Genomic DNA, 24,400 nt, shown 5'->3' on the forward strand with positions numbered 1-24,400 from the left:
GGCATTTCAGCTCTCGTTCTCACACTCACTCTGTCTCCCTTGCCAGCTCTCAGACACACAGACATATACAATCTTTGACGGAAATAGGTTTTTGGCCTCTGAAAAAAGGGGATTGAACTTTTTGAACAGATTAGAGTTTCTGAATTGGCAGTTTCTGAGTTCTTAACCAAATTTTTTTTTTGCTTTTTTTTTTTTGCCACCCAAGGAGTGGAATCATTTCAAAGCATTGAAAAAGACATGAAACTCTGCTTCAGGATCCAGACCTACAGACTACCCATCTGCCCTGCCCCAAAGACCTGGCCAGGCCAGAAGCCTGGGCCTCCTGGGCCAGGGCCCTCAGGCCCACGTGTGGCTCAGAGCGCTGACTGCCATCTTCACAGGACCGTCCTCCTTCAGTCTCATGCTGGGCCACAGTGGCACTCAGACCAGCCAGGTAGCGCGCGGGCTCAGTGCTCCAGACACACAGTGTTTTCCAGCTCTTCCCGCTGCCCCTCACACCCCATAGCACCCAAACACCAACTTAGACAGCAATCCTTAGGAAGATGGCCCAAACTCCAAGATGCTGCATTTCTTTGGCAGTGTCTTCTAGCACATGTCTTTCTGCATGTTTTGTCAGATCATCCTAGGTTCCCTGGATTGCAATCCCAACTTCTCCTCAGCCCTCTTTATTGGCTACCATTTCCTTCCAGCCTGAGTCTCAAATACTTACTTTTGGGGTATCACTCTCCTTGCTCAAAAACCTGGAGGATAAACTGAGCTGGGACTTCAGGCCTCTCTGAGCTGGCTCCAGGCCTCCACGTAGCCCGGGCCTCCCTTTTCATTTTCCTGCACAAAACCAGACTCCCCCGGCCTGCTGGCTGCACTGTCTCCTGACTTGCAGCCATCATTAGCGTTTTTCCCCTGTGGCCCTCCCAGGTCCTTTTCCTGCAATGCCTGCTTGTAGCCTTTCCCCGGAATCTCTGCCAGCTGGTTCTTCAAGGTCTCTTAGAAAATGAGGACTTACAATACTTCTCCAACGGGGATACGTGGGTCCTTGCAATCTTCAAGGTCTCTTCTCAAGAGTTTTGTGGATTTATTTTCTTTAAAAGGAAATGTACAAAATATATCTCTCGGGTCTTGGTAACCTTGATACAGAGCGAAAAGCTTGGGACTTGGAGTCCAAGAAGCCTGGATTCAGACTTCATTGTTTGAGTTACTTTGGGTGAGTTAGTTAACCTCTCTGAGTATTAGTTTGCTCATGAAGGAAATGGGAGATAATAATCGTCCCTAAAGTTGTTGAGTGAATGAAATGCAAAGACATGAAAATGTCTTAGCACCGGGGAAGCCCTCAGTATGTATAATCTATAGCTGGTATGAATGATAGTATTAAACAAATTACCATCTGTGACAACAGGTTAGACAACTAACTCTGACTCTGCCTAGGGGCAGAAATGACTTTAACTACTTTCCGTACTGGTTTCCACCGGTGAAATCCCTCAACCTCCTGGACTCTCTGTGTGTCTGGAATTTTCACTTTTCCCCAAATCAGCAAACCAGCGGTCTATCAGAAGAGGCCTCATAGCCTCCCCCACCCTGTGGGGAGCTGCAGAGAGAAGACCGCGAATCAAGGCCTGATTCTTGGCTGCTGTGACCAGTGCGTGGGGAAGGCCTCGATCTGTCCTCCCTGGGGCAAGGAGCTGGGGGAGGGGACAGACAGTGGGGGTGGGAGGGGGCGGAGCCAGGCAGCCTGCTCCCCACCCCCACTTCCCTCAGGTAGGAAGTGAAGCTGACGTTTCCAAAATATAAAAAACAGATGATGAAGGTCAGGTTTCCTACACACCGGAGAGCGGGAGCCCCAAGGCAGAGTCCCCAAGAAATGATCTGAGACAGAGATGAGGGCAGAGAGAGGAGGAAAGAGAGGAAAAAAGATAGACAGAGATGCAGAAACACAGAGACAGAGAGAAAACTGCCTAAATTCCGCGGAGGGTAGCCAGACAAAGACAGAGAAAGCCTTGGCTCAGGAGAGACCTTGCCACTTGTTTCTGGAAAAGAGCTTAGTTCCTCTCCTTGGGTCTCAACATGGGAACTTGAGCCATTTTGGCTCCATGACCCTGTCAGAGAGTGAGGCCCTCCAGGACCCCAGAAGCTAAAAGGCCCTGTGAGCGCAGAGCTCTTCTGCGCCGGCCTCCTGATCTGGGTTCCCGTTTCTCTCCCTGAGCCAGCTTCTCTCTTCCTCCCCTTCTCTCCTGCTGAGCCTCACTTACCAGCCCAGCCAGATGCTCCATAACAGCTTCTCTTTCTCTCCCTATTCCTGGCTGTCTGGGTTGTGCGTCCTCCTCCTTCACTGGTTCCTTTGACTAGCTGCGGGTAGGCGGGGCTGGGGATGGAGAAGGCTGAGAGGTACCTGTTTAGAGCCATCACCTGGGGGGTGGAGGGAGGAGGCTGCCTCAGCATTGGACCCTGGCCAGAATCAAGACTCTGTCTTAGACCCATTAAAGGAGGGAGAACAGTGAGCTTTGAACATTAGGGGCTCTGTCCCCTGAGCAGATGGAGAGGCAGGTAGAAGGATGAAGAGTTGGCCATTGGATCAATGATTGATGGGTAGACTCCGGTGGCAGAGGGTGGTAGAGGGGAAGCCTTTGCCTTTGTCCAGAGGTCTTTGCAGGGGAGAGGGATGGAACTGGGAGCAGAGGGGCCAGGTGATCAGATATAACAAATCACATATTCTCTGACCAAGCCAAATGCCCGGAGTCAATGGGACAACTTTTCTCCCAGGCTATGGTCAAATAGAAAGAATCAGTTCTTTTTGAGCAGCCCCAGGACTGTGGTTTGGAAAGGAGAGAGAGAAGAAGAAGAAAGAGGGGCTGTTGAGTTTGTACATCTGGTCCCGGGCTTCCAGAAGGCTGACAATTCTCTCTCTCTTCCCCAGCTGCCGCAGGAGGCTGGCCTGGACCCAGGCCCGGGAAGAAGGCTGTTCCTCACAGTTAAAGAGGCCTTGGCCCTGCCTCTGCCCCGAGGAGCTTACCGGGTAATTGGGAAGATTCACGTCAGGCCACCAGGGACCAAGGAGACTGTGGAGGGTCTGGGGCAGGGAAGAGCTGGCCCCTACCTGGAGCCCTCAGGGAGAGCTATGAGCCTGCTGTGAGCCAGGAACCGTCTAACCTCTTGACACACACTGTGAGGTCAGTATGATTACACCCGTTTTATAGATGGGGGAATTGAGGCTCGTGAGATTAAGGAATCTGTTGAATGTCACACAAATCGTAAGTGGCAGAGCAGACCACCATGAAATCAGGCAGCAGCAACTCCGGCCCTGCTTCAAGTCTCCTCTCAGCTCTTCATTGGGGAAGAAAAGTGCCCGTCAAAGGGAGCAGCAGAGCGGCGAAGAAATGCCACCAGTGGGAACCAAGATAGACGTGCAATAAGGTGATTTTTGCCTCCGAGCCACCAAGTTTGGTCATAAAGATTTATTATTTTATTGTTCTTACTAATTCTAATGATAGAGTACACTCATTAAATGCCTTTCATCATCATTTAATCCACTTAATACCTCTCGGAGATAAATACTGTTATTATCTCCAATTTCCAAGATGAGAAAATTGATGTACAGAGAGCAGATGCCTCTGACGGCAGAGCTGTACTCTTCCATCTCTGTCCCGTGCCCGCAGTTTCGTTCCTGGGCTGGGCTGGGCTGATTTCAGCTATAAACATCCCAAGGTCCATCTTTCTAAGTGCAGCACTGCCGTGGCTGATGCTGGTTGAGTCTTTAAAGGACAGAGGCAGCCCTGCTGGGGCAGAGGGCAGTGGGGAGAGAGGGAAGAAGATACCGAAAGAGGTACATTGAAGGGCCCTCCCATCCCCCACCCACAGGGAAACCCACAGACTCAGGGGCTAAGACTAAACCCCTCTGAAGTGTTTTTCAGAGAGCCCAGCAGAGCCTGTAAGTCATTCTCTCCTTCTCTTTCTCTGTGAGGGAGAGGGAACAAACCAGGAGTAGTGGTTTACAAAGGGTTAACAAGACTCTGGGCGTCTGCGTGGAATTAAAATAATGATTTGAAAAATTCCAAAAAAGCACAAAAAGGAAGTAAAAATTATACAAAATCCCCCCATTAAAAGAGATTATATATCATAAGATATAAAAAGCCCCCTTGCCTGCCCCTCCATCCCCACCTGCAGAAATAACTACGAAGGGCAATGTGTGTGAAGATGCCCTAAGATAGCACAGGTGGTCATTGTCCCCTCCCCCCACACCCCACCCCACCCCATCCCTGAGCTTCCCTTGATGACTGTCTCATTTTGCACCAGCAGGCTCCAGGACACCTTGGTCTCTTTGCTGCTTCCAAACTCAAATTTAAGTCCTGCCCTTAAAAAAAAAAATCTCTTGGATTTGCCCCTTTATTTCCTCACTGCCATCCTCCCCAGTCCAGGCACTTCCTTGCACATCTGGTCTGTTGACTGGGTCCCTTCGATGTTCTCCTCCCACCTCAGAGCATGTATGGGCACCAGGTCCATCTGCCAAGAACACCGCTTCCAACACATCATTTTCCTGTTCTAAAATCGTTGATGATTCCCCCTCATTTGGAGAGTAATTTGGCTTGGCGTTTAGAGTCGGTTGCAACCTACCTCTTCTATTCTTGTATCCACAAGTGCTTCCTGACTCTGTGTTGCAGCCTGGCTGGTTGCTTTACTCATCTCAGACCATCCTCTGCACCTTCTGCCTAATGACATCCTTTCCACACCTATCTGAAGCTGGCTGGTCCTTCATGGCCCATCTCCAGGCTTTCTTGTTCCAAAAGCTTTCCCTGACTACTTTAGTTCACATCCACTGCTCATTCCCCAAATGCCTGACCACAAGAAGGCTATGCCTCATGACCCAGAGGGTCGCCTGCTTGGAAGATACCTTGGCTGTGACCATCACATAATAGGACTCCAAAGATCTTCAGGAGTCTGTAAATGTATTAGGGAGAGGGGGTAGCTATTGTCAAAATTCCAGAAAACCCTAACCCTAACCCTAACCCTAAATACTTCATGATAGGTTTGCCCAAAGGAAACTGACTTTCTTTGCCTGTGGCCAGAATTATATCACGCCTTGCGTCTCTCGAGTGACTCATTGTCTGATGAGTGACATCGGTTGTTTATTAAGAAAAACAGGGGGAAAATTATGTAATGTAAATGTAACCTGCGAGGCAGACTCTAAAAAAATCTAGGGTTTGTGGGGCAGCAGGATAAATAAAAGGGAGCCACTGATCCTGCCCCATTTCCTGGCCAAAGTAGAACTCCTTCCTGACAATGGAATTGCCCAGTCACCCCCTAACCCCCACCCCCATGAGGGACAAGCTCACCTTCTTCTTTTTTTCTTTTTTTTTTTTTGGCTGCACCTGCAGCCTGTGGAAGTTCCCAGGCCAGGGATTAAACTTGCGCCACAGCTATAACCAGAGCCACAGCAGTGACAATGCCTGATCCTCAACCTGTGGAGCCATGTGAGAACTCCAAAGCACACCTTCTTATAGGTAGCCAAGACAGGATTTAATTGCGGTAAATCTAAACCATCTCCCTCAGGACTGCTCTTCAAATATTTGAAGATCGCTTAAAACCTTCACTGACTTCCAGTTAGGAAGAAAGGCCAAAAACAAAGCTTCTTTCATGTTTTCTGAGGCCCCACATACCGACCGTAGCCTTGCCCACCGCTCCTGATTCCCCTTTAACTATGCCCTGCCTCCTGGTGTCTGCTGAGCCCCTCTTACCCTCCCCTGCTCTTCATTTGCACCTTGCTCTTTCCCTCTGCTCGGAACCCTTGTGTCTCCCCTTTTTGCCTAGTTACTCCTCTCGTCCTTAGAGCTCAGCTCTTGACACCTCCTCCAGGAAGCTTTCCCTGACCACCCCTAGTATGGGTTCTTGTGCTCCATCGCAGCACTCATGGTGGCTGTCCTTCCTCTCATTTGTGTCAGTTGATTGAAATCTGTCTACTCTGGACTATATACTCCATGAAAGGGGAGCCTTGTTTGATTTTTTTTTCTCCTGGTAAATCCCTATCGCCTAGCATGGCGCTATGGCCTAGAGACAATTAGCTAAATATTGACTAATGTTGTTTTTTATTTCACAAGGCTGTTTGAAACAGTAAATGTATGCAAGAGCATTCTGTAAGCTCTAAAGCAGGGCCTATAATAATTTTATTTATTTTTTAAAAATTTTTATTTATTTATTTTTATTACTCAAATGAATTTATCACATCTATAGTTGTATAATGATCATCACAGTCCAATTTCACAGGATTTCCATCCCACAACCAGCAGGGCTTATAATAATTTTAGAGGTGTTACTAGTTCTTCAGCTACACTTTGGTCTCCTAGATGGACCTAGATGTATATCCCCAGGCCTTCCTCCTCTGAGCCTCCTTAGCTTGATAATGAATGACCTAGAATATAATCTGAGCTCTCGACCCCTTCTCCTCCTCCCCTCCCTTTTCTTCCTCCCCCTCCTCCTTCTTTCTCCTTTAATTGGCTGTTGAATTAAAAAGTAATCTGACTAAATGAAGTTCCCTCTAAATGTTCAGTCTGCCCCTTCCTCTAATTCCTTTCCCCCTTTCAATCCTACATTTACTGATCACCTACTCTGTGCTAGACATTAAGCAAATGACTAGGGACCCAAACATGGACGATGAGTCTCTGTCCTGGGTGAATTCTTGAAATCTTCTTGGTGTAAAAGGATCTCCTGGGCCTCTCCCACAGCATGTTCCTCTGGTTACTTATTCATTTGATAAAGCTTCTCTCAAAATGGGGCCCCAGGACCTTTGCACTTGCTGTCCCCTCTGCCTGGAAAGCTCTTCTCTCAGACTCTCCTGTGGCTCCTTCTCTGTATATTCAAGTCTGGGCTCAAATGTCATCTCATCAGACAAGCCCCCCCCCTGACAATTCTCTAACACCTGACTCAGTTCTGTCTACAGAGCATTTGTCATTGCCTGAATTCATCTTGATATGTTTGCTATGTTTTCATTTTTTTTGAGTCAGTCTCTCCCCTCATTAGACTGTAAACACCATGAGATCGGGGTCTTTTGTTTTATTCGCTGCTGTTTGCTCAAATCTCCAAGTAGTGGCAGCATCTAGCAGGGTCTCAGTACTAAATAATTGTGCATGGATTGAACATGACATTCCAGAGAACTTCTGCCAACTCAAGCTGAGCCCTTCTCCTCCTATGGTTTGAACATTGTGTCTCTAGTAATGTGCTTCTCCTTTGGGTTTTTTTCCCCTGGGATATCAGCCTTGTGCCAGAGGCTAAATAACAAATGTCTCCTCATCAGCAGAAAGAAATCTTCTCCGGTCTTAGCCAAACTCAGCCTCTTTATCATGAGCTTGGCTTCCTGCTTCCTGCAACTGTGTGGTGAACTGCTTCCCAGGAATCTACCTGCCATGTGTCTCTCCCTCAGGGCTGTACTTTGTGACTTTTAAGGTGACAATCAGCTAATCCAATAACAGAATCCCGCTAATGTGCCTACAGGAGAGGGTGAAAAAAAAGCGCTCCCAGTTCCCTCCCTTCTGACTCAGGTAACATCTGTGCATTTAACAGCGCCCTTCTGGAGACAATTAAATAAATGCTTTATTGAAACAATAAAATTAATAGGGGTCTCATGGAACTCAATGAAAGGTTTTTAAAAATTAACTTCATTGTTTTTTAAGCTTCAAATTAAGCTTTGCTAGGTAAGGGGGTGGGGCAGGGCTAAATTTTCATTAAAGCAGGTTCCTGCCCACAGGGCCACCCGTGGAGGGGGGGGTGTATGTGTGTCGAGATCCCAAGCCTGAGCTTTCCCTAGGGAAGGGCGCCCACTCCCGTTCTAGGGGTCTGGCTCCAAAGGGCTCTCCCACTAAGAGGTGAGGTTTTCTTAAACCATAGGTCTGGTTCTGGTCCTGGGACTCTGTGACCTTGCAGATTGACTAACCCCAGGCTTCATGAGATCTGGGTGCCCCAGATCAGGGGTCCCATCAAGGAAGTATCATGGTGACATTTGTTGTGTTGAATGAATGAAACAGTGAAGTTGGGGCTACTCATTCTGCCAGGAAATGGGTGGAACATTTGTCTGGTTGTGCATTTGTCTGGATCCAGGCCCATGCACCCTGCCACATTTACCTCCCAATCTCTGCCCCAGCTCTGTAACCCCTGGTCCCTCATTTCTCTCCAGGAACCATGTGCAGCCTCCAACAAGGCCTAGGAATTTAGAGTTTGACAAATCAGAACCTGAGGCCAAAGATTTTGGAAAAATCTGTGGGAGGTTCTGCTGGTGGGGGCCCAGGAGCAGGTGTGATGTGGGACCCGGTGACATCCCCAGGAAGGATTTGCCCAGCTGGGAGGGTGACGGGAACCTGGACCGCATCGTTCTTGGGGAAGGTGAGGTTCTCTGTCCAGACGGATGGAGCTGGCATAAGACTGTCTTCAGGACTCCTCATTATTCCTATCAAGGTAGCACGTTGATTCAAACCATCTGTGGGCTTGTGAGGTCTGATTAGACTTGGCGTTTCCAACCCTTGGCTCCCGACTTACGCCCTATGTGCGTGTGAGGAGCAGACTGGAGATGCGGTTGAAGTCTGGGGCGGACTCTCTCTCTGAGTCTCAGCCTCCTGACCCCCCACCCCCATCCCACCCCCCAGCACATGCAGCTCCAGGCCCCTCCTCCACCCCACCCCCACAAGTCCAGGGCTGCCAATAGGCCTAGGGAGGGGTTCTGAGCTGAAAGTCAGAAGGTTTCTGCTCCCAGTTCTGCCTTAACTAGTTGTATAACTTAGAGGGAGTTATTCGATCTTTCTGGGACTCAGTTTTTTCACCTGCAAGTTGGGGAGAATGATACCTGGGTGGTTGTTTTGAGGCTCAAATGAGGCACAGGTGTGAATTACTTTGAAGTGCATGAAAAAAGATTGTACCAGTGTTTTCATTAATGGTGTACCCTGTCTCAGGGAACAAAGCTTTCCTGACCTGGAGTACCAGTCTCTGAGTACTGAGTTCAGGGCATCTTTGGCATCTGGAAGGGAGAATAAAGTGTTGGCGGGCGGGGGGGGGGCTTGCTTGTTAACTCACTTTCCCTAGAGGGCTTCTAGCCTCTTCCCACTCCAGGGCCGCCTAGTCTCCAGGCTGGAAGTCTTGGAGGTATCTTGACTCTTCCCACTCTTTTATCCCCTTATATCTATTCTGTCCTTTTTGGGTTTTTTTTTTTTTTTTAGGGCCACACCCTCGGCATATGGAAGTTCCCCGGCTAGGGGTCGAATCGGACCTACAGCTGCCAGCCCATGCCACAGCAACTCGGGTTCCGAGTTGCGTCTGTGACCTACACTGCAGCTCACGGCAATGCCAGATCCTTAACCCACTGAGGGAGGCCAGGGGTTGAACCTACAACCTCATCGTTCCTAGTCAGATTCGTTTCCACTGTGCCATTACGGGAACTCCAAGAGCCACCTCTTATCACGCCCCAGCTCAAGAAAGCCCCATGGCTGCCAAATTATCTCATCAAGGCCATTGTCCCCATGTGCTTTCAAAGCCTTCCACTCCTGTTACATCTGCTCCATGAAAACTGATTTCCGTAGTTCTGCATGCACCCTTCTCTACACCCAGACCCATTCGCTTATAGTCCTCCAAGGATGAGGTGCTGTTCCTGCTGCTATGCCTTTCCGCAGACCATTCATTTACTCTGCCTGGAGTGGACATACCCTCTCTGAGACTTGGACAATACTCTCCTGTCTGCAGCATCCAGCCCAAGTCCCTAACTACCACCCCCCACCACCCTGAATTTTCTTAAGAGGTTGTCTTATGGGACTATCTCTCTGATCCACGTATGCCAAATTCTTCTTGTGAATTTATTTTTTGGCTCCCCCTGAGGCATATGGAAATTGCCAGGTCAGGGATCGAATCCAAGCTGCAGCTGTGACCTATGCCACAGCTGTAGCAACGGTGGATCTTTAACCCACTGCACCAGGCCAGGGATCAAAACAGTCTCTCCACAGAGACAAGTCGGATCAAAAACCCATTGTGCCACAGTGGGAACTCCCTCTTCTTGCTTATATTGGCAGTACTGTTTTACTATCAATTATTTGTCATTTCTCATCTCCCTGTCCTGCCTCCCGTACCTAGATTATAAACTCTTTGGGGGCTGGGATCCGGTCCTCTCTCTTTCCCATAACACCTAATTAAGGGCTGGATGCCTTGTAAAATCTTGATTGATTGGGTAGACAAAGAGACCTGGTTTGGTGCATGGAAACTGAGTATGGATATCCTCTGCTTTATTTTTATTTTTGCTTTTTAGGGCCGAACGCATGGCATATGGAGGTTCCCAGGCGAGGGGTTGAATCGGAGCTACAGCTGCCGTCCTACCCCACAGCCACAGCAATGCTGGATCTGAGCTGCATCTGTGACCTACACCACGGCTCACGGCAATGCCAGATCCTTAACCCATTGAGCGAGGCCAGGGATAGAACCCACAACCTTGTGGTTCCTAGTCGGATTCATTACTGCTGCTCCACGATGGGAACTCTGATCCTCTTTTTTAAATAGAAATTTCATGTCCCCCTCTTTGTCTCCCCCACTCCACTCCTATTCTTCAGAATCCACCCCCCACCTCACGTCTTCATCCATCAGTAATAAAGCGGGAACAATAGGGGGTTTCTTTCTAATTAAAGGGAGCAGTTAGTGTTTCCACTTCAAAGCCCTGAGAGAGAAGACTTTTGTTCATCAGGCCTGGGAGCTCTGGGAGCCTGGGCTGGGTGGGGAAGTGGAGCTCCAGGCCCAGCCAAGCATTAAGCTGGTGAACCTGAGATCCCCCCGTTTGCAGGCAGAGAAGCTCAAATTTAAAACAACAACGTAATTTGGTAACTTCGGCCCTGATAAAACAGTTGGGGGAATTTCTTCTCTCCTAGCGTCTGAAACCAATGTTATTACAGGTGTGTGCTTGTCTCTCCCACACCCCGCCCAGCCCCTGTCGCCCCGTCACACACACAGCTCACACACATGTGCCACACCACGCACTCACACATATGCGGGACTCCCCAGGGGTACACGACATTCGCTCAGTGGATGCATCTTCTTACCCGCATTTCCTGGGCCCTGTGGTCTGGACCATCCCACACACCCTGTTACTCTTGCACGTATCATTCTTCACATCTAGATGCTCGGGAGCATGGCACTCTGGCTTGAGGACTGTGCGTTCTCTGTTCAGCTGCAGGTCAGCGTGGTGGAGAAGCGTTCTCCTCCGACATCCCCAGGCCACAGACAGATGCTCTATGCCGGGTTCAGACTGATTCCCACCCTGATTATAAGCTGGCTCCTACCTCTGACCGTGGACTGAGACCCCAAAATGGACACAGATTGAGTGTGGATATGGTCATAGACTGCGGCTCCAAAGTCGCCACAGATTGTGTCCTAACAGTAGATCCAATAAGGAACATAGAGTGGGTCTTTGATCTAACAAATCGGGTCATGAATTTGATCCATTGTGAAGGAGCTGGCAAGAGAGCTTTTGGTCCAGTTCCACTGCTGAGACTCTGTAAAGCTCACATTATCCACCCCCCATCCTATATTGAGCACCTATTCTTTGCCTTAGAGTGATAAACGGGGCTAAATACAGACCCTGGGCCCAGACATCTCAGAGTTAGATAAATAGCATGGGTCTAGGCATTTTATGATCCTGTGTTCAAGTTCCCCTTCCTTGATTTACTAGCTGGGTCACTTTAGACAAGTTACTTAACCTTTCTAAGTCTCAGCTTCCTCATGGGTAAATTGGGAAGAGTAATAATCGTGACCTCTAGGGACGTTAAAAGGGTTAACTGACGTGATCTATCGAGTGCAAACACAGGGTGTGGCACATAGAACGTGCTCAGGAAAGAATAACGATCGTCCATTTAGTTGTTATTCATTCTAATGGGGATGTAGACATATGCACCTGAAATTACAAAACAGCATAAGATCTGTCCTGGTCCCATGTACCAGGTGAAGGAGGGGCCCAGAGGAGACTTTGGGTCTGCTGGGGACGTCAGGGAAGGCTTTTGGGGGGGGCTAAGGTTTGGGGTTGGGGGTGGATGCAGCCCTCAGATAGAGGCTTGAGGGAACACGGGTTTGTTTGGCTGACCAGGCCTGTTGGGTCTAAGTGGAGCAAAATATATGAATGTTTCACTGGGGTCAAGAACGGCATCCCTCTGCACACTGTGCACAGAATGTTTTCAAGATTACAGAGAGGGAGTTCCCATTGTGGCTCAGTGGGTTAAGAACCTAACTAGTATCCATGAGGATGCGGGTTCGATCCCTGGCCTCGCTCAGTGGGTTAAGGATCTGGCATTGCCCTGAGCTGTGGTGTAGGTCGCAGATGAGGCTTGGATCTGGCGTGTAGCTGTGGTGTAGGCCAACAGGGGCAGTTCCAATTTGACCTCTAGCCTGGGAACTTCCATATACCACAGGTTTGGCCTTAAAAAGAAAAAAAAAAAAAAAGATTTCAGAGAGGTACATGCCACTAACAGATGAAGGCCAGAATGCTCTAAGCATCAAGGAGTGCCTCATGAGTTCCCTTTGTGGCTCAGTGGTTAAAGAACCTGACTAGGATCCATGAGGACGAAGGTTTGATCTCTGGCCTCACTCAGTGGGTTAAGGATCCGGCATTGCTGTGAGCTGTGGTGTCGGTGGCAGACGCGGCTTGGATCCTAAGTTGCTGTGGCTGTGGGGTAGGCTGGCAGTTGTGGCTTTGGTTCGACCCCTAGTCTGGGAACTTCCATCTGCCACAAGTACAGCCCTAAAAAAAAAAAAAAAGAAAGAAAGAAAAAGAGTGTCTCAAAGGGCATTTGATGATGTTGGTGGATGATGATGGTGACGGTGCTGCGATCATGGTAAAGCAATGACCTGGTTAAAATAATGGATGGCTGAGGTCTTCGGGCTGCACACTTCCCCTCCGCTCTGACCTGGCCTTCTGTCTCCTTTTCCTTCCTGCTGCTGCCCCACCCCCTTCCCACTTCCTTCACCCTCTTTCGTCTCTCTGGAGCCCCGAGAGACACCCTTGTCGTCCTCGCTTGCCTTCCTCATCCCCTAAAGGCCCCTGGGTCCCAGCTCCAGTTTGGCTTGACCGAGGGGGGCTGTTTCCGCACACGTGACACCGCCAGTATGGGGCATGGCCGCCCCGCTGCGGCTTCGCTTGCTCCCCTGATTATTTCTCCTTAATTGAGCGTAAAGAATGTGAGGAATGTGGAGGAGACCGCATGAGGAGGGCTGCTGCAGCCCCCTCCGGGTCTGATTCTGAGCTCTGGATGGGAGCACTGCAGATGCCCGCTGAGCCCCGCTCAGCGCCCGTCATTCCTGGCGCCCCCCCACCTGCTCCCCTCGGTGGCGGGCCCACTTCTCCAACCTTTGTGCCATCCCGTCACCATTCTGGGGCTTTCTTCTCCCTCTTTCCTGGGCAAAGAATGTCCCTTCTTTGTAAAACCGGCCACTATCTCCCCTCTTCCTGGCAGTCTGCCTTGATTTAAACCCAGGTGACACTGAGAAGCCTTACCAAGCTATACTTGCAGGTGAAACTCTAAAAGCTATTTACCCTTCTCTAGCGGAGGAGGGGGAAGCAGTGACTGTGCTACCCTCCGCCTTGCTGGGCTGTCGGAAGATGTGCGTCCAAGTGTGAAGCCGGATGCTAATCTGTCAGGAAGGCAGCCAGGTGAGTCACTGTCAAAGCGTGACTGTGAGAAATGCTGTATGTGTCTCCTGTGTCACTTTCCTCTGCCCATGCGGGTCCAGGCTCCTGTCTTCTCAGGTGGAGTGTGACATGGAGGGGAAAGCACAAGTCGAGGACTCAGACCTGGGTTCGAGTCCAGGTCCTGCCCTGTTAGCAAGTAGCTGCGTGACCTCAGGTGAAGGCTTTTATTCTCTCTGAGGCTGCTCCTTCATGTTTAAGAGGATAGTGGTATTTTTACACTAGTAGAGCTGTAAGGATGAAATATGTTCAAGCAGGTGAAGCACATAGTAGGTGCTCAGGAGGTATCTATTTGCTCTTTTGAGGAGACTGGAAAAGGGGGGCGAATTTTTCTCAAAGAGGCTTTGCTTCCCCTGACACACGCAGTTGGCCATCGCTAGAGATCATCAAGGGGACAGGGTGATGCTGAGGGACCCCCGTCCTCAAATTTCCCCTCAGAGGCCAGTGGATCTGGGAGCCGCCGCACTCTGCCGGTGAACGGGTCTGTGTAGCATGCCAAAGAGAGGCGCAGTGGCGGGGGCACTTGGCAATCCCGGCGCAGCAGCTCTGGCTCCTTAAGAGAGGAGAGGGACAGCGATCTTCCTCTGCCGCCCCTCCCCTGAGGCCGGACCTAAGGCAAGCGCTGATCCCGTCATGGGAGGGTATATTTAAAGAAAACTTCCTGCCTGGGGGAGGTGTTCTGTGCTGAGATAGCTAATCCTCCCGGAATAGCTGAGTGTGGGCTGGTCTCCTTGTTTTCACAAACAGGGCCGGATGGGGGCTGGCTGGGGCTCAGGCCAGCTCACCCAGAAGTGGGGGGGTGGGCGGTGGTGGGAGAGGCCTCCCTGGCCTCTTCCCACCCAGACTCCACTGGCTGCCTTCAGCCTCCTGCCTCCTCAGTTCTCTGGTGGGCGGCTCCCTGGGGGTGCTCCGTCAAGAGTGGCAAGGCTGAGGAAGCACTGATTATATTCTATAACTTCTGGAAAATTCCTGCCGTTAGCAATTTGCAAACTTTTCTTGAGATGAACATTTAAAACAAAGTGGGAAGTAAATGGGCCTCATGAGTGATGGCGGAGGGAGCTTTATCTTTGGGGGTGTTTATGTGCAGGGGCCCCTGAGCAGGGCCGTGGGCCCCTTCATCTTTACAGCGCCTGGAATGCTGGGTATTAGCGGGGCTTAGGACGGAGGCTGACCTGCCAGGCTGACACTGAGATTTCCCTCTGTTTCCAGAGGCAGAGGCAGTGTTGCTGGCCTCCCATCTGTGACGGGAGGTACCTGCCAGTAGAGAGGCAACCCGATGAAGCTGATTCTGTGGCTAGAGGCTGAGGTGGGGAAGGGCAGCACGCTTCAGAGGAGAGTATAGAATGAGGATAGTAAGGCTCTGGCTGGTTGAGGGTGGGGTATTCTTTTGCAGGAATCTAGTTTTCCCAGGACCAGGCTGAGTCTTTTTGTGAAGTCAGCCACTAGACCCCTCTCCAGCCCTCCTGGAGCAACTCTGCATGGTCCCCCTCCTCTGGCCCCCACCCCCACCCCCATCCCATCTGGGTCTACATTCCTGTTCACAGCCACAGCGGTCCTGGCGGCAGCCATGGCTGAGCCACATGTGGGGCTCTGATGGCCACATCTGTATCCGCCCCTCTCAGAGCCAGTTATTTCTATTCTGACTTTTATCTGCATCTGTGGAATCTGGAGGGGATCTGTGCCTGCTGGGTTCCCAGCCCCAGGAGCTGTCAGTTTCTGGGGGTGGGAAGGCTGGGGAGGCCTCCATGTCACCAGGCCCAGAGTTGCTGTTCTGATGGACTTTGGTCAGGGGCAGCAGCTCCCATCTCTCTGTGGTCATGGATTCTTGGCTTCTCCATTCCCGGCAGAGACAGACGGGGGTGGGGGTGGGAGGGGTGGGGGCAGTCTCATCAGAGTCTCACACCTTCCTCCCACCCAGGCCCCCTGCCTCCTGCATTCCCACTCTGCATATGCCACTGGCTCCTCCTCTTCCAGGAGCTAATAAGGCTTATTACTGTTACTGAGTCCAAGTTATGGCTCCCAAATGACAATGGGGATGGTGGCAGGAGAGAAAGAACACACAGGCTGCATTGGAGAGGGAGATAAATGTTGGTGGGGGGAGAACAAGATGGGACCAGGCACAGGTGGCTTCAGGGGCTCCCTGGACTACCTCAGGGACCCCGGGACTGGCTTGGAAAGGGTCCACATAACATCACCCTGCAACCCTAGGGGCAAGGGTTGTGTGGTCAAGTTGTTCTCTGCACAGGCCAGGAATATCTGGGAAAGGACTCTGGCTTTAAGTCAGAGCACCTTGGGCCATAGGCTGGGTCTCCCAGTTGGCCTTTGATTCAGCTTTTTTGTGGCCAGAGTTCCCTGGCTGGGTCACCTTCTCAAGACTGATGGAGAGGAGTGGGGGTGCAGGCGGGGTGCATGGAGCATTTCTTGATGCAGTCCTTCATGATCGGGCAGACCCCCTGGCCATAACACCTGGACCCAAAGCCTGACCCAGAAAGGGATAGAAGACTCCAGAGAGCTGATCCCTTCCCTCTGGTCTGGCTGGACCTGCTGATGTCCTGGGAAATTTATAGGGCAGAGTCCACCCGAGTGAGGTTCTCTTGGATGAGGGAGGTAGACCCCCCTGTTTACTTCCCTCGCTGGCCTAGAGAAAACCTAAGGTTTGAGGCAGGTAAGAGACTGGTGAGGTCCTGAATGGGACAGTGTGTATGAACAAGCCCGTTTCTAAGTGTGTGTGTCAGGGATGAACCTCTGTGCTGAGAAGACCATGTTCCCCGTCCTGATCTCGTTCCTCGCTGTGTTCTGCAAGGACCTTATTTGTTTGTTAGTTTGTTTTTTGTTTTGCGTTTTAGGCCCACACCCACGGCACATGGAATTTCCAGGCTAGGGGTCCAATTGGGGCTATAGCTGCTGGTCTACCCCATAGCTCACACCAACGCTGGATCCTTGACCTACTGAGCAAGCCCAGGGATTGAACCCACATCCTCATGGATACTGGTCAGATTCATTTCCACTGCACCACAAGGGGAACTCCCAGGACCTTAGGATTTAGAATGGCATTTTCCTGGCACACTCGCCAGGCTGAATCTGAATTAGCTGAGCCCGAGTTAGAGTTGGCTGATTGGGGAGGGTACTGCTGAAGTGGTAGGGTAGCGGGCTGTGGTGCTGGGGTCCTCAGGAGTTCTGCAGAGCTGGGAGTTAGCCATGTATGGGGTTGTTTTCCTGGACTGGGTCCTTCTCACCTATGCTATGATTCTTGTGTCACTCCACAGTGGGTTTCCAGGCTTGGCGACCTCAGAGCCAACTCTTTAGGCAATAGCTGAGCAGAGACCCCATCTGGATCTCATCTGATGGAAGTTGGTTTGGCTTCTAGAACAGCCATAGCATTCCTCATGCAGACAGAAGATATCTCAGCTGAGGCCCCACCCTCACCCAGTGAGGTATTTCTGATGGGAACAGTGACTTCAGTCACATCCAGGGCTGGTGGCATTTTACCTGGGTAACTAGCCTGATTTTTCTGTGTCCTAGTTTCCTCATTTGTAAAAAAAAATGGTAGTAATAGTAATGCCTAAGGTATAGGGTTCGTATTAATTAAATACAACAAGAAATAGAAAAGCCTGTTACAATGCACAACACCCCATAAATGCTCCATGCATGTTAGCTCTTAACTGTTTGCTAATTCCCACCCCACAACAGACAGCTCTGGATGGGTCAGGCTTGTAATTCATATTGATCAGGGTGAGAGTTTAGAGTTGGGGCTACAGTAAGATTTTGGATGAGAATTGAGATATGGGATTAAATTCAGCATTTTTTTTTTTTTTTTTTTTTGGCTGCGCCTATGGCGTTCAAAAATTCCCAGGCCAGGGATTGAGCCTGAGCCACAGCAGTAACCAGAGCCCCAGCAATGACAACACTGGATCCTTACCCCTCTGAGCCACCAGGGAACTCCTCAGCAGTTTTGAACAGGGTTTGTGTTGAGACTGGTCTGGGATTCCAGTGAGGACTGGGTGCTGGCTCATTGAGTTTGGCGTTCGGGTGACATTTGGTATGGAAGTTGCTGGGAGATTGACAGTTAGGGGTGGAGTTGCCCTTGAGGAGGCCTTTCTATTAGGAGTAAACTGACTACCTCTGTCTACACGTACTCAGGAGACACATGGGGGCTCTGCAAGTCACTTCTGAAGGGTACCCCTGCCTGCCTAGGCCTGGAGCTTTCCCCCCCACCTGCTCAGGCTCTGTTTGGTGGAAAGAGCAGTGCACAAGATCAAGGACTTTCGGAGGCAGCCCTAGGAGGTCAAGCCTGGAGAGAATGCAAGGCCAGAGTGTGCTAGTTGTGCCTTTGGGCCGGTCCCATCTCGCCGTCCTCCCGCCTCCAGCCCTCCCCATCCTCTCCATTCTCACCTGACTGGCCTCAGCATCCCTTGCACACCTCACAGGGAGCAGGCAGGCAGAAACCCTGGCCTGAGTGCCCTCCATCCTCCCCTCTCCCCACGGCCAGCCTCCACCTCCTGGGGGAGGGTAGGAAGCAACGACCTTTCCACCAGCCCCATCCTCCTCCCTCTGGCCTTTCTCCCTTTCCCTCCTGGGCTGGCAGGGGCCAAAGAAAACAGAGCTTCTCCAGCACTCCCCCCACCCACTTCCTGCTCCGGGAAGATGGTTTACTCCCTCCCCCGCCCTGGCTGGGAACCTGGCCTTGGTGTCAAGTTTCTCCAGAGCTTCCAGAATCAGAGGCCCTGCCTGGGCTCAGGCTGGACCCCTCACCTCTCTCCATTTCACCTCCTTCGTGTTCTTCAGATGATAGCAAAAACCAGGGGAAGGAAGGATTTCTTGGGGGTGGGGGGTATGTGGGATGAGAGTGGGGTGGGGGGAGGACAGCTGCTGGGAGAGGGGAGCTCTGTGGAATGGATGAGAGAGTCCTGTGGACACAGGGGCCAAGTACACTTAGGCCTGTTGACCTGGGGGAAGGAAGTTCCCCTTGCAGCCTAGAATGAATGTTTCCCCTGGAACTGGGTCATGAGGTGGTCCCGGCCAGGGATGACCTTCCCCAGGGCAGCCTCAGAGGGCGAAGAGCCCCCAGGTCTATCTGTGGCCGACTGAGGAGCCACGTCTCCCTCGGCACCTCCTGAGTTTGAGATCCCTGTTCAATCCATTTTCCAATCTAACTGCCCTCCTCGAGTTCCCTCAGAGGCTTCTCAGCCTCATTTCCTCTGCTCTGGGTAGAGCTTTGTGGAAGAGACTACTCTCAGCTCCTGAGAGGACTGGACTGGGGTGGGGGGCAGTTTCTGACTTTTGCCTGGCCCACTGATGTGCCCCTTCTCTTCACAAGAAGGACTCTCTTCTGGCCCAGACCACCCTTCCTCCTCTCTGTTTCACCTGCTCTCCCCAGCTTCCTGACCCAGCACTTGGGTCCCCTTGAAGTTACTGCTTGGTTGGCTCAGAATCAGAAATTAGGCAGATGGGGAGTTCCCGCTGTAGTTCAGTGGTAATGAACCCAGCTAGTATCCATGGGGATGTGGGTTTGATCCCTGGCCTCACTCAGTGGGTTAAGGATCCTACTTTTCTGTGGCTATGATGTAGGGAGGCGGGCTACAGCTCCAATTCGGCAGCCACAGACCCCTAGCCTGGGAACTTCCATATGCCATGGGTGTGGCCCTAAAAAGACCAAAAAAAAAAAAAAAAAAAAAAAAGAATAAATTAAGCAGATGGGCTCTTGTATCACATTCCCTAGATCTGAATATTTGCTCCATCACTCACCTTGGGCAAGACCCTGGCCACCTTACTTGTGAAAGATGGAGAGTATTTGCCTCCTAGCGATGTTGTGAAGATTAAACAAGAAAATGTGGTGATGCATGTAGAGGACTTAGCATAGTGCTAGGCACATGGCATACACCCGACAGGTGATAGCTGTTATTATTATTCCCACATCTTATGGTCACTCACTGCACCTGAAGGCAATTCCAGAGAGACCACTGAAGGATGGAGATGAATGAGGGTGTTACTTTCCATAGGACTGGATGGCAGGGGTCTTGGTTTGCCGACCACCATGTCATACCTACCTTGGCCTTTAACACAAAATTAGATCTTCCTTGTTTCCTTCCATCTTCCGCCCTCCCTCCCTCCTTCTTTCTTTTCTGCACTTAACACTTACCAAGAATCTCCTCCTGTTGTGTCTCAGTGGGTTAAGGACCCAGCATTGTCTCTGTAAGGATGAGGGTTCGATCCCTGGCCTCATTCAGTGGATTAAGGATCTGGCGTTGCCACAAGCTGCAGTGTAAGTCACAGATGTGGCTTGGATCCAGTGTTGCTGTGGCTTCGGCTGTGGCTGTGGCCTCAGTGGCAGCTCCTATTTAACCCCAGGAACCCCCATATGCCACAGGTGTGGCCCTGAAAAGGAAAAAAAATTAAAAAAAAATCTCCTCTGGCCCAATACTTTGCTCTGCAGTAAGGATACCATAACAGATGAAGATAAACAGCCCGAAGTCTGGTCTTAGAAGGTGGGGGAGACAAGCATATCAACCAGAAACAAAACAAAACAAAACAAAACCAATACTGTATTTTAGTTGCTGTGGTAGAAGGATGTCCAGATGTGATAGAGCATAAAAGGGCTGAGCTAGTAAAGCTTCAAAGCTGAGGGGTTCTGAGCAGGTGTTCAGGCAGAGGGAACACTTGAACAGCGACCTGGAGGTGAGACGTACCATTTCATTGCGAGTGTCTTCTCCAGTATGGGGTTGAGGACCAGGGGTATCTGCAGAGAATATCTTTCTCCTGGGGAATACTAGAAGAGCGAAGTTTGCTTGCTTCTTCTAGAGTTGCAGGACTGCGCGTGCTTCCTGAAGTCATCGGAATGGCTCACTCTCCTCCTCTCCTTGGTGTCTTTATTCAACTGCCGCTTTTCCAGGGAGGCCTTCCCTGACCATCCTATTCTGATGGCAACCTGTCCCTCCCTCCACAGCTCTCTCCCCCCCATCCTTCAGCTTGCTTTATTTTTTTTTCCGTACCACTTACTGCCATCTAACATTCTATGTATCTTATTTATTCTTTTGCTTTGTCTCCTAGTGTAAGAATGTAAGCTCCATGAAGGCAGGGATTTTTTTCTTTCTTTCTAATTGAAGTATAGTTGAGATTCAGTTTTACATATACATATTCTTTTCCATTATGGTATATTATAGGATATTGCACATAGGTCCCTGTGTTATATAGTAGGACTGTTGTTTATTCATTCTATATGTAATAGTTTGCATCTGCTAGTCCCAAACTCCCAATCCAACCCCCCCACCCTCCTCCTCCTTGGCAATCGCGAGTCTGTTCTCTTTGTCCATTTTATTCACTACTATATCCCAAGTGCCTCAGTTGGCACATAGTGGGGACTCCAGAAATATTTGTCAGATGGGTCCTCATCCCTTGATTCATGCGGGAAACATATGCGGCTATCTCTAAATGGGCAAGGTATGGCATTGGTGAGCTGTTGCCTCTGATCCCCAAATGCTAATTCACAGACTCACTGCATTAAAATCATTTTAGTGTACTTGTTACTTATACAAGATTCTGGAATCCTGCTCAAGACTTAATGCATCAGGATTTTCTGTTGTGGTTCAGCGGAAACTAATCCAATTAGTATCCATGAGGATGCAAGTTCGATCCATGGCCTCACCCTGTGGGTTAAGGTTCTGGTGTTGCCATGAGCAGCAGTGTAATTTGCAAACGTGGCTCGTATCTTGTGTTGCTGTGGCTGTGGTGTAGGCTGGCAGCTACAGCTCTGATTCCACCACTAGCCTGGGACTCTCCATATGCCATGGGTGCGGCCCTAAAAAGGCAAAAAGCAAACAACTTAATGCATCAGAATCTCCACAGGTGGATGCTGCATTTTAGCGAGGATGCTTGGTGATTTGACATGCACGATGGTTGGAAATCACAGCTAGACAATCTGGAAAACAGAATATGCCTCTTATCAATAAGAGACTAGAGTATCAGGAAAGAATGCAGAGAGACCAGGCAGGAGGCTATTGTTATGGCCTGGCTCAGAAACAAATGTGGCTTTGACTGGGGTTGAAAGCCCTGGAGACGGAGAGAAGTGGATGGATTCAGGGGATGTTCGGGAGCTAACATCTTGAGATGAATTGCATATGGCAGGTGAGGAAGAGAAATTGCCAAGAATGGGCTCTAGAGTCCAGGCTTATCCAGATGCAGGGATGGAGATGCCATCATTCAAATGAGAGACCCCTGAAGAAGACCTAGTTTGGAGGTAAGATTATGAGTTTAATCTCAGATGTACTGAATGTAAGATGCTTTTGGTGATCAAAGGGGAATTGTCAACAGTTATATACCCCGGTCAGGGCATTTTCAAAGCAGGTCATCTGAAAACATGATGTTCATGTTCAGATTGGAAGTAGTTGCCTTTCAGCTGAGCAAGAAAACTGAGATCAAGGGAGTTAACATGGGCTACCTCAGCATGTTTACCTGTCAAGCTTAAAAACACGCAAACGCATACACATTTTCCGTTGTGAGAGGCAAATAAAGTCATGGAACCTAAAATAAAATTACATGTGCCCTAAAACCTAATTGTGCTGGGGATTGGGGGGGAAGATAGGCAGGAACTATACCACTGAAATCCATGTGTAGCCCTTAGTGAACTATTTAAGTCTTGCTGACACCAGTATGAAATGATGAGTTGTGATTCATAGGGAGGGTAATGTGATTTCTGCACATGGGCTGTGACCTTGGGTGCCCCAGCTGGAGCTCAGAGAGTGGTTCTAATTGAATCGACACTGGGATGTGTGGGGGTGGTGTGGAGAAACAGCGTCTACCAGGACTGTGGGAAGAACAATCCTAATGCACTTTTTTTTTTTTTTTTTTTTTGTCTTTTTGCCATTTCTTGGGCCGCTCCCGCAGCATGTGGAGGTTCCCAGGCTAGGGGTCTAATCGAAGCCATAGCCACTGGCCTATGCCAGAGCCATAGCAACACGGGATCCGAGCCTCCTCTGCAACCTACACCACAGCTCACAGCAATGCTGGATCCACCCACTGAGCAAAGCCAGGGATGGAACCCTCAACCTCATGGTTCCTAGTCTGACTTGTTAACCACTGCGCCACGATGGGAACTTCTGCACTTTAAGCAGAAGGAGAAAATGGGCCAACAGACAAGAGGTGGTTCACACAGAAAAAGGAGTTTAGAGAAGCAACATGTGTCAGGCTTCTTCACACTGGCCCGGGGGAGGGAACTATAAAAGGTGAAGATCATGAGCAGCCTGTGACCAGACGATGTCCACTGTTTCAAGGGGCGAGGGCTATTTCACAGATACCTTTGAAGCTGAGGGCAACTATTGCAGTAACTGCCCTTCGTTTTAACAAATTCTGGGCTCACCAAGCAGCCTTCTGGTGAATAATTCGACTTAATAATAAAGCACACTTTCTGAGTACTTAAAGAACAAGAATAGAGAACATTCTTCTAAGCCCTTTAATGCATTATCTCATTTGATCTTTGCAATAACTAATGCTATCAGTTACTGTTATTATCTGGATATTACAGATGATGGACGTCGGAGGTACAGAGGCTAATTCCTTTCCTCAGCATCATACAGGTAGTAAGTGAGAGCAGGGATTCGAACCCAGGCAGTTGGACTCCCAAGTCTCCAATTCTTAACCACTTCCTTGCCTTTGTGTACCCACTTGGTGGTTTTGGTTGGAGATTTAAGTAATCTGGTCCCAAGTGAGGGAGTGAGGGGTCAATCCCATATTAATTGAATAAACTGGAGCTTTTGTTGCCATAGCTGCTTCTGTGAATTTTGCTACTCTTGCGTTTCCTGTTGTTTGGGAGACCAGTAGAAAAACATCCAAGTTCTGTCCTGAAAGACGTGGCCAGAACTGGAACGTGATCTCTCAACCTAATTGCTGCTCCTGGCAGCTTGTCCAGTGCCTAGCACGTGGCTGGAGGATCTTTTGTTGAGGTTCTGAATGAAGCAGAGGCATTGCGTAAGGTAGTCTGAGGGATCTCCAGCCAGCACCCTGCTAAGGCCCCCAAACAAAAAGACGACACTATTTTGGACAATGTTCAACAAATTTTCAATATTTAGAAAATTTATTTTCCTGTCAGTTGCAAACTCAGACTGCCTGCATGAACGTTTGTTAACACAACTCCATACTTGTGTTTGAAATGTAGTTGTGGAAGAAAAAAATACCTATTCTCAGATGTAAATGCACGCAAAAATGCACACAGAATATAGAGCAAGGCCAGGCCCTTCTGCGTAATCACTTTGGGGGAGAAAAGCTGCCTAAAGGTTTCTTTCCCACTACTACCCCCCAACCCCTGCCCCCCAAAAAGAGGTTTCAAGTGGAAAGAAAGTAGATGTTTTACAAACTCTGTCTTGTATGGCTACAAATGTCTATAATTTGGAGTCATTTTTTTGAGGTTATGTTTCTATATTGCCCTCTGGAATGATAAACTTGTGGAAAGGTTCCCAGCTTCATTGTCTCCAAAATGCCTTGTGAACTCAGATCATGCCTGCCGTGGGGTTAAATGAATCAAACGCTTGGCCAACAGAACTCTTTACTAGTTTAATGCTATCATTATTCTTCAACTTCTAAGTTTTGAAATAATTACAGATTCATAGGAAGTTGCAGAAACATGTACAAGAGAACCCAGTTTTCCCCAATGATAAATTTTGGCTACTACTTTTATTTTATTTTATTTTTGTCTCTTTAGGCCACACCCATGGCATATGGAGGTTCCCAGGC

At 49.6% G+C, this 24,400-nt stretch overlaps 2 long non-coding RNA genes across 6 annotated transcripts in view; one reads left to right on the forward strand and one right to left on the reverse strand.

The window, feature by feature from the left end:
- Positions 1-24,400, reverse strand: part of LOC146404854 (uncharacterized) — a 1,116,837-nt gene that overhangs the window by 279,178 nt on the left and 813,259 nt on the right. The gene's annotated exons all lie outside the window — the stretch shown is intronic.
- Positions 13,227-24,400, forward strand: part of LOC102165712 (uncharacterized) — an 846,917-nt gene continuing 835,743 nt past the window's right edge. For all 3 annotated transcript variants that reach the window (XR_014842123.1, XR_014842136.1, XR_014842137.1), the window contains exon 1: positions 13,227-13,642. This is a non-coding gene — a long non-coding RNA (uncharacterized LOC102165712). The remainder of the gene's footprint in view (positions 13,643-24,400) is intronic.

Source organism: Sus scrofa, chromosome 3 (assembly GCF_054392235.1).
Source record: "Sus scrofa isolate SSC_HxYL_T2T_F1_AM1 chromosome 3, Sscrofa_HxYL_maternal_Yorkshire_Landrace_v2.0, whole genome shotgun sequence".
NCBI lineage: Eukaryota > Metazoa > Chordata > Mammalia > Artiodactyla > Suidae > Sus > Sus scrofa.